The sequence below is a fragment of the Crocodylus porosus genome, unplaced genomic scaffold (genome assembly GCF_001723895.1).
Source record: "Crocodylus porosus isolate Cpor-Errol unplaced genomic scaffold, CroPor_comp1, whole genome shotgun sequence".
Taxonomy (NCBI): domain Eukaryota; kingdom Metazoa; phylum Chordata; order Crocodylia; family Crocodylidae; genus Crocodylus; species Crocodylus porosus.
The window spans coordinates 32,782,131-32,792,979 of NW_017728931.1; positions in this window are offsets into that span (position 1 = coordinate 32,782,131).

Here is a 10,849-nt window from a genome sequence, read left to right on the forward strand (position 1 = left end):
GTGTATTTTCAACACCGTTTTGGGGTGTTACATTTTTCCTCCAGTCAGAGCCCTACGGATCTACTCACATGAGTAAAGCAAGGATTTGGCCCACACCCAGTGAACTTGCATAATTCTAGCTTGAGGGCAGGATGCTCAGTTGCTGTAAACTGGATTAGCTCCAAAGCTATGCTAATTTACATCTGCCCAGTAAGTTTATATCACAATTATTCTAGTGCCCTTTTAATATTAAAATTCTATTTTATGAGGTAAAATTTCTCTTGGAATATTTTATCTTGGAATATACGTATTTCCCTTTAACAATCCAGCAAATGCCTTTGATGTAGGAGCTGTTTTTATGAATAACTATGTTAAACCCGAAATCTAACGCTAGCATGTTGGTACAACAGATTTCACATTCACAACTCACTGCAACAAAATATCTGATCTCTGTCACACTACAAACTTCACAACTTATGGGCTGTGCAACAAGCTCCAAATCAGAAGTCATCAATGAGACCAGACAGGAATATACAGCAAGATGGGTATGGCTCTTAGTATCTCCCCAGTATTGCAATTCCAGAATTTATAATAGACAGTGTCCAGTCCAGCCTGCAAGCACAATTAGAGACTTAAGCTGTGAACAAGTTTGTCAGAAGTACTCCGTGGTTTATTTCCACCCTAGTTGCTCACTTGCTGTATGACATTTATATTCACTAAAATAGAAAGCCAGCATATATTGCATATGTAACTAGGGCTTCATAAAACCAATTACCCTTTTCTGAGAGAAGTTCTGTATGTCATAGTGAATTGATTTCCATTCAGAAGATGCACTGAATTCCAAAATTCTAACACACATCACAATTTCTATTCTAAAATAGTATGTTCAAGTGAAAAAAAAATGTGAGCTAGCACAATTTCTTTTTCCCTCACACTTAAAAATGTGATAAACTAAACTATTAAGGTTTCTAAATATCATGTTCATGGACACCTCCTTGCACACTGTGGTAAGGAGCATCAGTATAAATACCTATAATAAATCCACAGTTAAAATATACCCACATTAATCTTAGCTCCATATTATAAAATAATTTAAAACAAGACTACCATGGCTGTAGTTGTTCACAGCTGGTAGCAAGGTTGGGTCTCCATCGACATGATTTTCCACCTTCCTCCACGCTAACTTTCTCAGTCCTTCTGCTATCATGGCCTGGAGCAAGACTTCCTTCAGCTTGCTTGCATTTCTTGTCATCTCCTAAGAAAGAAGAGCCCTTGACTGATCCTTCCCAACCCTTAATTTGTAGTTAGAAACAGGAAGTCTTCCTTTAAGAAGAAAACTTTTGACTTTTTTACAATGTTAATATAAAATCATGAAAAACAAAAAGTAGAAGTATATAGCCCCACAAGGAGCTGGACATGAAATCATTCCTGAATTAAATATACCATCATAACCAGAAACTGGTTCATAACCAAAAACAGCCACAACTTGGGACAGTCAAGGAAAGTGTAGAAGAGCTCCTCCTCATCTCTAGGTCATATAAGTATGGGCAGCAAGGATGTGCATGCAACGTAACCTGAGTGTCTATGTGTATGGCTCCTTCCTAGACAAGATCTCAAAGTACATCCCACCACTGCTCTCACTGGCCATGGCAAGGAACAACTGACTACTGGGCATGCCACTCTTGTCATAATGCACAGCCACAGTGATAGGGAGCAACAGAGACAGCACAGTCAGAGAGCTCCCACTACCTGGAGGATCACGTCTACATGTAGCCACAGAAACCCTGGGGAGGAAGGCCTTCACTTCAGCCAACAGGCATAAAACAAAGTGAATGGAGCACAGGCCCAGCTGGATGACTTTGGCCAGCAGCCAGGCAGGCTGTGCTGGTTTGAGGAGCCGGACCAACTTGATGATCTGTGACTAGACAAGCCAGGCAACAAGACTTTTGGAGGCAAGATGCCCCCAGTTGCAAAGATATGGACCAGGGGCTCCTGCAGCAGCCTTGGAAATTGTAGGCACCAGTCTGGGGTCTCAGGCAGTAGATGACCTGCCAAGCTGGGTAAAGTGGTAGAAAAAGAACAGGGGAGCATCCCAGCCAAGGTGATCAGGATCGAAGAGAAAGAACTGATCAAGACCAAAGCCCCCACCCTGGACAAGAACACAAAGGCCAACATTGCCAGGGACAGGTTTGCCAGCAAGGGGCAATCACTAGCTCAACAAGTTGATCAAGCCCTGCCCCCCCTTCAGTGGTGGGTAGGTAGAGGATGGCCCTGTGGCAGAAGGCCATCTCAGTCTCTCCCCAAATTCTGCTTTCAGGCTAATTACCCATCTGACAATTTGGTTACCATGGTCACTGCTGAGGGCAGACACCCCTGCCCACATCTGCTTCAGGTAACCTTGAATTGTAACCTGAGCAGGACACATTCCTCTGAGGGAGGGGGGAACCTGCTCCCTTTGCCTACATGACTGGCCTCACACACCTGGGGTGGGGGAGGAGGCTTAACTCTCAAGTGTTCTAAGCAATGACATCATGACTGGGAGGGGGGCTAGAGACCCTGCCAGTCTACCCAGCAACCAGCAATGCATTTCAAATTGGTTGACTGGCAGCCAACAACTGCTGGCTTTCATTGAATCAGGTAAATGAAGTCATTAGGTCTATATAAGTTAAAGACCACTCAGGAGGAGGAGCAGAAGCACTGATGAAGACACAGAGTAGCTGAACCTCAGCATCTCTCTCTCTCTCTCGAAACACATAGACATCCTGCGAACTGCTTGCCTCCAGAGGAAAGCTCTATCAGCCTCTGGATGATACTTGTGCATAAGCTACCTGAAATCTAACTAGATATATAGCCTGCAGTAGCTCAGATAAGCGATCAAGGCTACCATGCCACTATTTGCTCTAAGGTATTTCTCTGATATTTCTCTACTCTGTACCCTATTCCAAACCTACTCCTTGTAACCAATAAAGTTCTCCTATGTACGTAGTATGGGAGACTTATTGGGAGAGGGTCTAGATTATTCCTTGGGGTCCCCTTGGTCCAGCTGACTAAGGGAGACCACTATTTGTGCTTCAAACTAAGGGAAGCACCCCAAGTTCTTGCAGTGGGCCAAGTACCCCCTTCAGGTCCATAAAGCCTGCGCACCTTACAAGGCACAGAGCCACTAACAGACCGAGACTCGTGAGTGGTGGCAGCATTACCCCCAGGCTCGCGGGTGTGCTCCAGGAAGGGGGTTGGCCAGACTTGAGGCACCCCAGAGAGGCACTTGGAGCTTGGTAGGTTGTCAGGCACAGTGAGGTGGACAACTTAGTGCAGGAGCACCCCCTACTGGCCTGCCACAGACCCACTGAAGCAAGTAAAACCAGTACCAGAAGCTACTGGAGCTTCTTGGGCAGGGTCACTGCTGGTATTAAGATAGCACACCAGTGCCACAAAGCTGCAGCTGCCAAGTTGTGGAAGACCAGGACCTGATTGCAGTAGGAAAGGTTGGGGTGGTGCTAGCACCACTGCTATAGCTTTTCACTGATGCCTTCCCTGTTCCAAGCTAGACAGGCCAGGAGACATAAGAAAACACACATAGCTTTGAAGTCATTGCAGCACCAGGACAGGCCCCTAAGGCAGGTCTGGGGAGCGAGCATCAGCCTGGGCGCCCAGCAGAAATGTATTGCCTTTATCACAGTTGAGGCGGCACACTCAAAGGCACAACAAGAGCCCAACATGACCTGGATATTGCTCTTACTACTCACAAATACAGTCACATCACCAGCATATGCAGTCACCTTAACTGGGGGGCTGGCAGCTGGGGCTGAGGCTGATAGGAGGGCCAGCTTTCTTAGACAACACTATAGCACATGGAACAGTGGCTCAAAGAGAAAAGCAGAGTATTCCATGGAGGGGGCAGCTCTATTGGACACCCCTGCACACTGGGGACAAAGTGCAGTGCTCCAGTCATTTTCAGGAGGCTAGAGATATCCCAGTACATGAGCCAGACAAAAGAGATGAAGAGGGGTCCAAAGCTAAAGGCCTCCAGAGCCTGAAATAAGTCATGGTTGACACAGGGCTTTCTCTTGATCCAGGGAGACAAGACCAATGCTCACAAAACAAAGAAAAAAGACTATCAAAAGTGGAAATTGGACCCAAAACATCAGTGCTCTCCAACACCACATACTATTGTGAGATGGGATAAGGTGGCACATTATGACTGCTTGTTATAGCAGATAGTGTGATTACACAGCAGTATTATGAAGAGCTGCTATAGCATGGAATTCCTGTAACTGGAGTCATTTCCAGACAACATACCATCTCCATATCGTCATTAGACGTGTATGGGAATCTATAAAGACTGTAGCTCACAAAGGTTTATCAGCTTTCTCTGTAAATTTTACAATCTAAAGATGAGATAAGTTTATGGGCAAGAAACTACATAACTAATCATCTCTTCAAGGACAGATAATTATTCTACACAGATTTACTTATGGGATGTCTATAGGACCTACCCTTTAATAGCACTAAACATTCAGAAGAAATGTTGTCAAAAGGAGCCCCTAGAGCCCTTGGTTTCTTTCCATTGCTTGCTCAGAGAACAGAAATCTTAGCTTTATGTCTGGAAAATTTAACCAGTCCTCCTGTTTTTCTTACTGTATCTTAGTAGCTTTAGACTTCTTCACTTCTCTACAACAAAACAGTACTGGCAACCCCAGAGAAGTTTCATCCTTGGTGCCAGGGCCTCTATAGCTACCATTCTGACCTCAAGGGACTAGGAAGGAGGGAAAATATTTGTTTCCATAACCCTGCAAGTTCCCACAATCTGATACATCCTCTCATTGTCTGATATGCCTCAGGGAAGGCCATTATTCTGATCTGTGATCAGTGTGCTTGGGCTAAGCCATTCCTTCACTTCCATATGTCTCTGTTTTTGGTGGCTTCCATAGAGAATTAGGTTAAGGCTGGCCAAATGTTTCCATAAAAGGAAGGAGCTTAAAAAAAAAAAAAGGACAAGCTACTCTGAGTTATTATTAAGCATTGGACAGGCAAGTTTCAAGGGTTTTTAAAATCAATTTTTACTTAAATCAATAATTAAACAAAAAAATGTCATCTATGTACCAGAAAATAATCCCGCATATAGACAAAGCATACGCTTCACAGCCAGACTTATGTAGACTTCATATATAAATTTCTTGCATGACTCATTCCAAAGAATCACAGTGCATCAAAAGTCCTTTACCGTTGGTAAGGGACATGAAGCAAGAAAGGGCAAAAGAAAAGAAAAATCATAGGAGAATAGCCTAGAAGGAATAAGAAATGGGCTAAATGAAAACTAAGCACTGGTTTTTTTAGAACACCAGCTGCACATGATTAGCTGTACCTAGCCTAGATGACCGGCATGCAAAGAGAGAATAGTCAAAGCTGACTTTAGCAGAAACACGACAGTGAGTGCCATGTGAGGAGAAACTAGACATGTTCCATAAATACCAGCCAGCTGCAGCAGATAAGCAAGATTTCCTTCTACATCAGTATAATAAAGATGTGACATGTAGGAAGGCAGACAAGAAAGTGGCCTTCATTTTCCACTCCCAACATAAAGGTATGTCAGACAGGAGTGCTGAAATGGATCATAGTTCCTGTCAAACAACAAGTATCCATTAAATCCAGTGACTACCTCTATTATTAAGCAGTCTGACCTTCTCAGTCTAACATTCAAATAAACCTGCTTTTCTGAACCCTACAGAGAAGAACTTTTATCTGTTCATGTCTAAGTTCCCTCTGGGTGCCTCTACATCTTCTCCCTGGTACTTTCAGAGAGGGATGTACTCACGCATGCCCCACACCTACCTACTTCCCACATAGCCATTCTCAAAACCTCTGCCTTGTGTGCTTATGAGCAGCTACAGAGACATCTGTGAAGCAGTTTCACTGCCATGTTTTGGGGTTTGGGACATGCAGGCAGGAACAAGTGGGCAGGGTATGCTTGAGCTTGCTCCTCACTGAGAGCACTGGTGGCACAATATCAACATACCCTGCCACAATAATGCACTGCAATAACTTACATTAAGCAAAACTTTACAGTTCTTTGTCCTTGAGTACTAGGAGTAAAGGGGCACATCTAACACTTCCAAGACATCGCAAAAGGATGCCTGTATGAAATATGGGTGGAATTCAAACCCTGCTCCCTAGGGATGACCCTGGATCAGGAGTGCACACTGTAACTGGACAAACTGTAAAGGCTCCTCTCCGCATCACTAGAGCTATCCCACCTGCCCCAACACCTCACAAAGCAGAATGTCTATAGGAACTGTGTCTGGTCCAGGACACCTCCAAACACCCTTGGAAAGTCCCACAGAGTATACAGCTTGCAGCTCCTTCAGAATAAAGGCACTAAATAAAAGTATAAATGAAAGAAGATCACAGTAGATACTGTGAGTATACAAGACCCTGTCGATCTGACAAGGTCTTTCATGAAGCCCCCTTATAGCTATAGACTTTGTCTTATTTAGCTGAGCAACAGAGTAAAACTCCTTTGCTTGTCTCAGTAACATTTGGCTAGCCTTAGAACCTGAGTCTGGTGAGAAGCATACCCTGCTATCCTTTCTGCATGTGCACAGTACAGTGGGGGCAGTCAGGAGAGGAAAATGAAAAGGACTTTATTTCTACCCTTTCTCCCATGCTTCCTGGGGCCAGATGCACTTAAATATGTTAGATGGTTTCTTTAAAGAGCTACAGTGACTTGCCTTCCTTTTCTCCAACTCCCCCAACCCTGATGCAAGAGAAAAGCAAAAAAAGAAGTGTACCCCAGAACGTTATGTCTGAGTTGCAAAGATATTGGGAGCTCCTCCAGGGTACTGCAGCTTACACGCCAGTGCACAGATGCTGCTCATGGCATCAGCCAGCTGTCTGAAATTACCTTAGGTCCCACCCCATGAAGATGCAGTGCATTTTCTTTCCTCTAACAGAGATTCTGGACTCTGGTGTGGTTATGTCATTTGCACAGCGGATCTTAAATCAAGCTAAAGGTATATACAGAAACAATAGTGCAGATGGTGGTTCAGGCACAGCTGTGTGGATTTGACACAAAGGTGAGTGAGCTTTTATTTGTTAGCTAGCCACCCAGCTGGCAGATCTGACTGGGGGAAATCACTCAGAAGTGCCTGAGAGAGAGAACAAGAAGGCCACCCACCATGAGCAGATTTGGTCATCCTTATTGTTACCGCCTGTCCCAAGTCTGCTTCATCTGTGGTACAGAGCCAGATGCAACAATTCAGGAAACCATCCATATTTATACAAAAGACAAAGGTGTTTTACACTTTCTGTAGGAAACAGTGTCCTTCTGCCTTTAACAACAGACTTCGTAGGATTCTGAGGGTGGCACTGTCTTTCCTTCAAAAATCACCCAAGTACACTCAGAAATTATCTAAAAATGATTACAAAATAGAACTAAACCAAAAGCCTATTAGTGTCCCTTCATATTTAAAGCAGTGTACCATGCTAGCAGCAAAGGACTTGCACTGCAATTTCAATGTGAAAACATGATTTGAATACAGGTAAAGAATCTGCATGTAGAGCTTTTGGAGATGAAACATCAGGACCTTCTTTTATAGCTGGAAGGCATCCAGTGTATTACCAAAAGTAATAAAGAAGAATATCAAAACACGTTTAAGGCAGTGCAATTGACTGTGGTATGTGTGGTCCATGTTATATTAAGCAAACAAGGAAAGCACAGCAGCAGATAGCATCAGCCCAAGCATGTATACAACATACCATGAGGACATAAAAGGATATCGGGAATGAAATCTCATATCATACCCCTAAATCATAGATATCAGTCTGAGGATTTCAGGAAGAATATTTCCTCACTTGGGTTTAAAGGGAATATCTACACTATGTTGTTAGCATCCCTAGGGACTGTTGTCTTCAAACGCATCCCACCCATCCTGGCTGTCATTGATGCATGCCAAACCCAGAAATGCTGTGCTGAAACCACTCTAGAGGCAACCCCTATGGCTCTTGAGAGTACCAGGTCATGAACACCCCAAAGTGGCATCACTGCCACATTTTCAGATTTAGTGTGTGCAGGTCGGTGGGGCCAGCTTGAGAACAGCCTCCCCAGGGACACCAGGAGCATAGTGTAGACATTGTTTCTAAACCCAAGTGAGGAAACAAAGTCTGTGAAACATTTGGACTAGTCCACAGGATGGCTGGATAGACATACCCAACATGTTAAAAAAAAACAAAAAACATAATTATATGTAATTCCCATTTAACAATAGTCATTGTGGTGCAAAAAGCTTGTTCATTTCTGCTCAAGTGGGATCTTATTTTTCTTGGGATAGTTAGTTACATAAATGTATGCCATATTTATATATTCCATAAAAATAATCCAAACAAGAAGGGAAGAGAAAGCATCCTGGAAAAAGATATTTTACCCAGAACCATAAGAAGAAGAATTAATCATGAACAAAGTGACCTCACCTTAGTGAAACCAAAATAAACAGCATAATTATTCCAATGAAAACAAAATACCTGCACATTTCAATCTGAAACCAAGCCACCCTATGAGTACACAGTGTCCCCCAAAGAATGATGGCCTTGCAGCAGTTTTGTACATTAGCAGAAGGGAACTATATATTGGGTTGTTTTTTGAACCTTTACCACTGCCTCTCCGGGATCATATATGGCAGGAGAACTCTGGCCTCAGAGACACCTCCTTTCCTGAAGGGCATGCCCACTTTGTTCCCCACAGAGCACAAAATATGAACAACAGATGTGCATTATTTTCCAAACTTCTCTCCTTTCCAAGTGCAGTGTAAGGATAGGGCTATGCAAAATTGCAATGAAATTAAAAATGTTCAGAATATTTGAGTATCTCCTCAATTTGTCTTTTAAAACTAGTTTACCTGTACAAAATGCTTGCATTAAACTGACTCATTTTGAATTGAAAGAGCTTCACATTGAACACTGTTTTCACTCCTGAAAACATGGTGCCATCATATAACTTGGGCAGCCAAATTGCAAATCTCACAGAAGTGGTGCAAACATTTTGGGGGCAGGGCAAAGAATCTTGGGCTTCATTTTCTTCTTACTTAGACTAGGCTAAAATCAGGAGTAAGTATAAGGAAGTCAGTGTAATTCTTTCCCCTATCCTGCTGTAAGTGAAGAGAGAATCAGAGCCTTTATCTTCTGACCCTGCTAAATTATTCAACTTCCAGCAATGGCTTAGGCAATAAGCAAAAGTTATGTCTCAGTCACTAACTTGGATTCAAATATAACATCTGGCATTAGCAGGTAACTGATCTGTGCATTTGGCTTCCACGGATGCCCATGTTTGCCCACATCGGTCTATGCTCGAGTGCCCCATGTAGATATAACACAGAACTGCTGCACCTTCTTCCTCCGCTATGGTGCCAATGGGGTTAGATGCCATGTAGGTAATCATTGTAGGAAAGCAGAGTCCTGCACAGATGTAGGGGCCCAATCCTAAGCACCACATGAATTGCTACACAGGCTATGGCCCCTCAAGCCCCAGAAGGACTTGCCTGTGGGGAATCCCCCAGGCAAGGTACGTTTTGCCCAGTAAATCAGATCAGCCATAATTGGACGTGCCCCACAACAGCTGATCTGCTTTAATGTCTGTTTTTACCTCTAGGGCTAGGCACAGACAAAAAGCCTGAAGCTGAACTGATTCAGTCTTTGCAAGTCAGTCTAACCTGCAAAGATTGAACCAATAAGCAAATGAACAGATCTTGATTCAGAAAATGTAACCACCTGCCTGCAGAGGCTCAAGCCAGAAGCCAAGGGGTGCTACAGCATGGCTCTCTGGCACATAACCAACATGGGCTATGTGTTCGCTTCCTCTTCCTGCTGCCCCCGAGGTCTCTGGGATTTGCACTCCATAATCATAGTACCACAACTCTGCACGGTTGCTCATCACTTCCTCTTCCTGCTTCCAGGCACCTCTGGGATTTGTAGTCCACAGTCACAGCCAGCACTAAGTAAGCCAGCAGGGCAGGGCAGCCCTGTACTCTGGGGAAGGAGAGTTTAACCCTCTCCTTCCCCTCCCCCCCAGCCCCAAGCCCTAGCAGGGTTTACTTCAAGGGGCCAGTGAGCCAGTCGGTGAGTCCAGTAAGACAGCCCTCACTGCTCCAGCTAGGGAGCACAGGGGCAGGGCCAGTGCTGCTCTCTGGAGCAGATAGCACAACCCAGCCCAGGGCTGGAAAGCATGCTCAGTTGCTGGTAGACTCTGATTTAACTTGAACCAGGAAGAGGTCTGGGACAGAAGTTCCATAAACCAGTTTGTCCTAAATCAGTTAAGTCTGATACTACATTCAACCAGGTTTATATTAAAACAGTTTCAGCCATTTTGAAACTAGTTTATGTGTACTGAACTTCTGTTCTGTTACAGGTTTATGCAATGTCTGTCCCAGACTCCTTGCTGGTTTAAGTTAAATCAGATTCCCCCAGCATCCCAGCATGCTCTCTGGGCTGGATGGGGCTCTCTGCTCCACAGCAGAGCTACCCCCTCCCCTCTGCTCCCTGGCTGGAGCTCCATCAGAAGCCTAACTTCCCCCTGCTCCCTCCCTCCCTCCTCTCACCACTCGCTGCTAAGCAGAGATCCCTCATCCTCTCTGCCTTACACAGACACCTCTAAGCATTATCTAGCATACCACATGCTGGCTATGGTCTGTGCTGAAGTAAACCAGACAAAGAGAGATAGGAGAGGCTTAGGGCTCTTTGAAGCTAATCAACAGGTAGTTGGTAATGTCCCTTCTTCCTTGGAACAGATTGTTTAAGAAGAGCTTGACCTAATGAGAGATCCTTTTGTTTTGGTGATGCAGTGATAAATGCTGTGTAAACCCCTGTTGGCTCCCTCACTGAC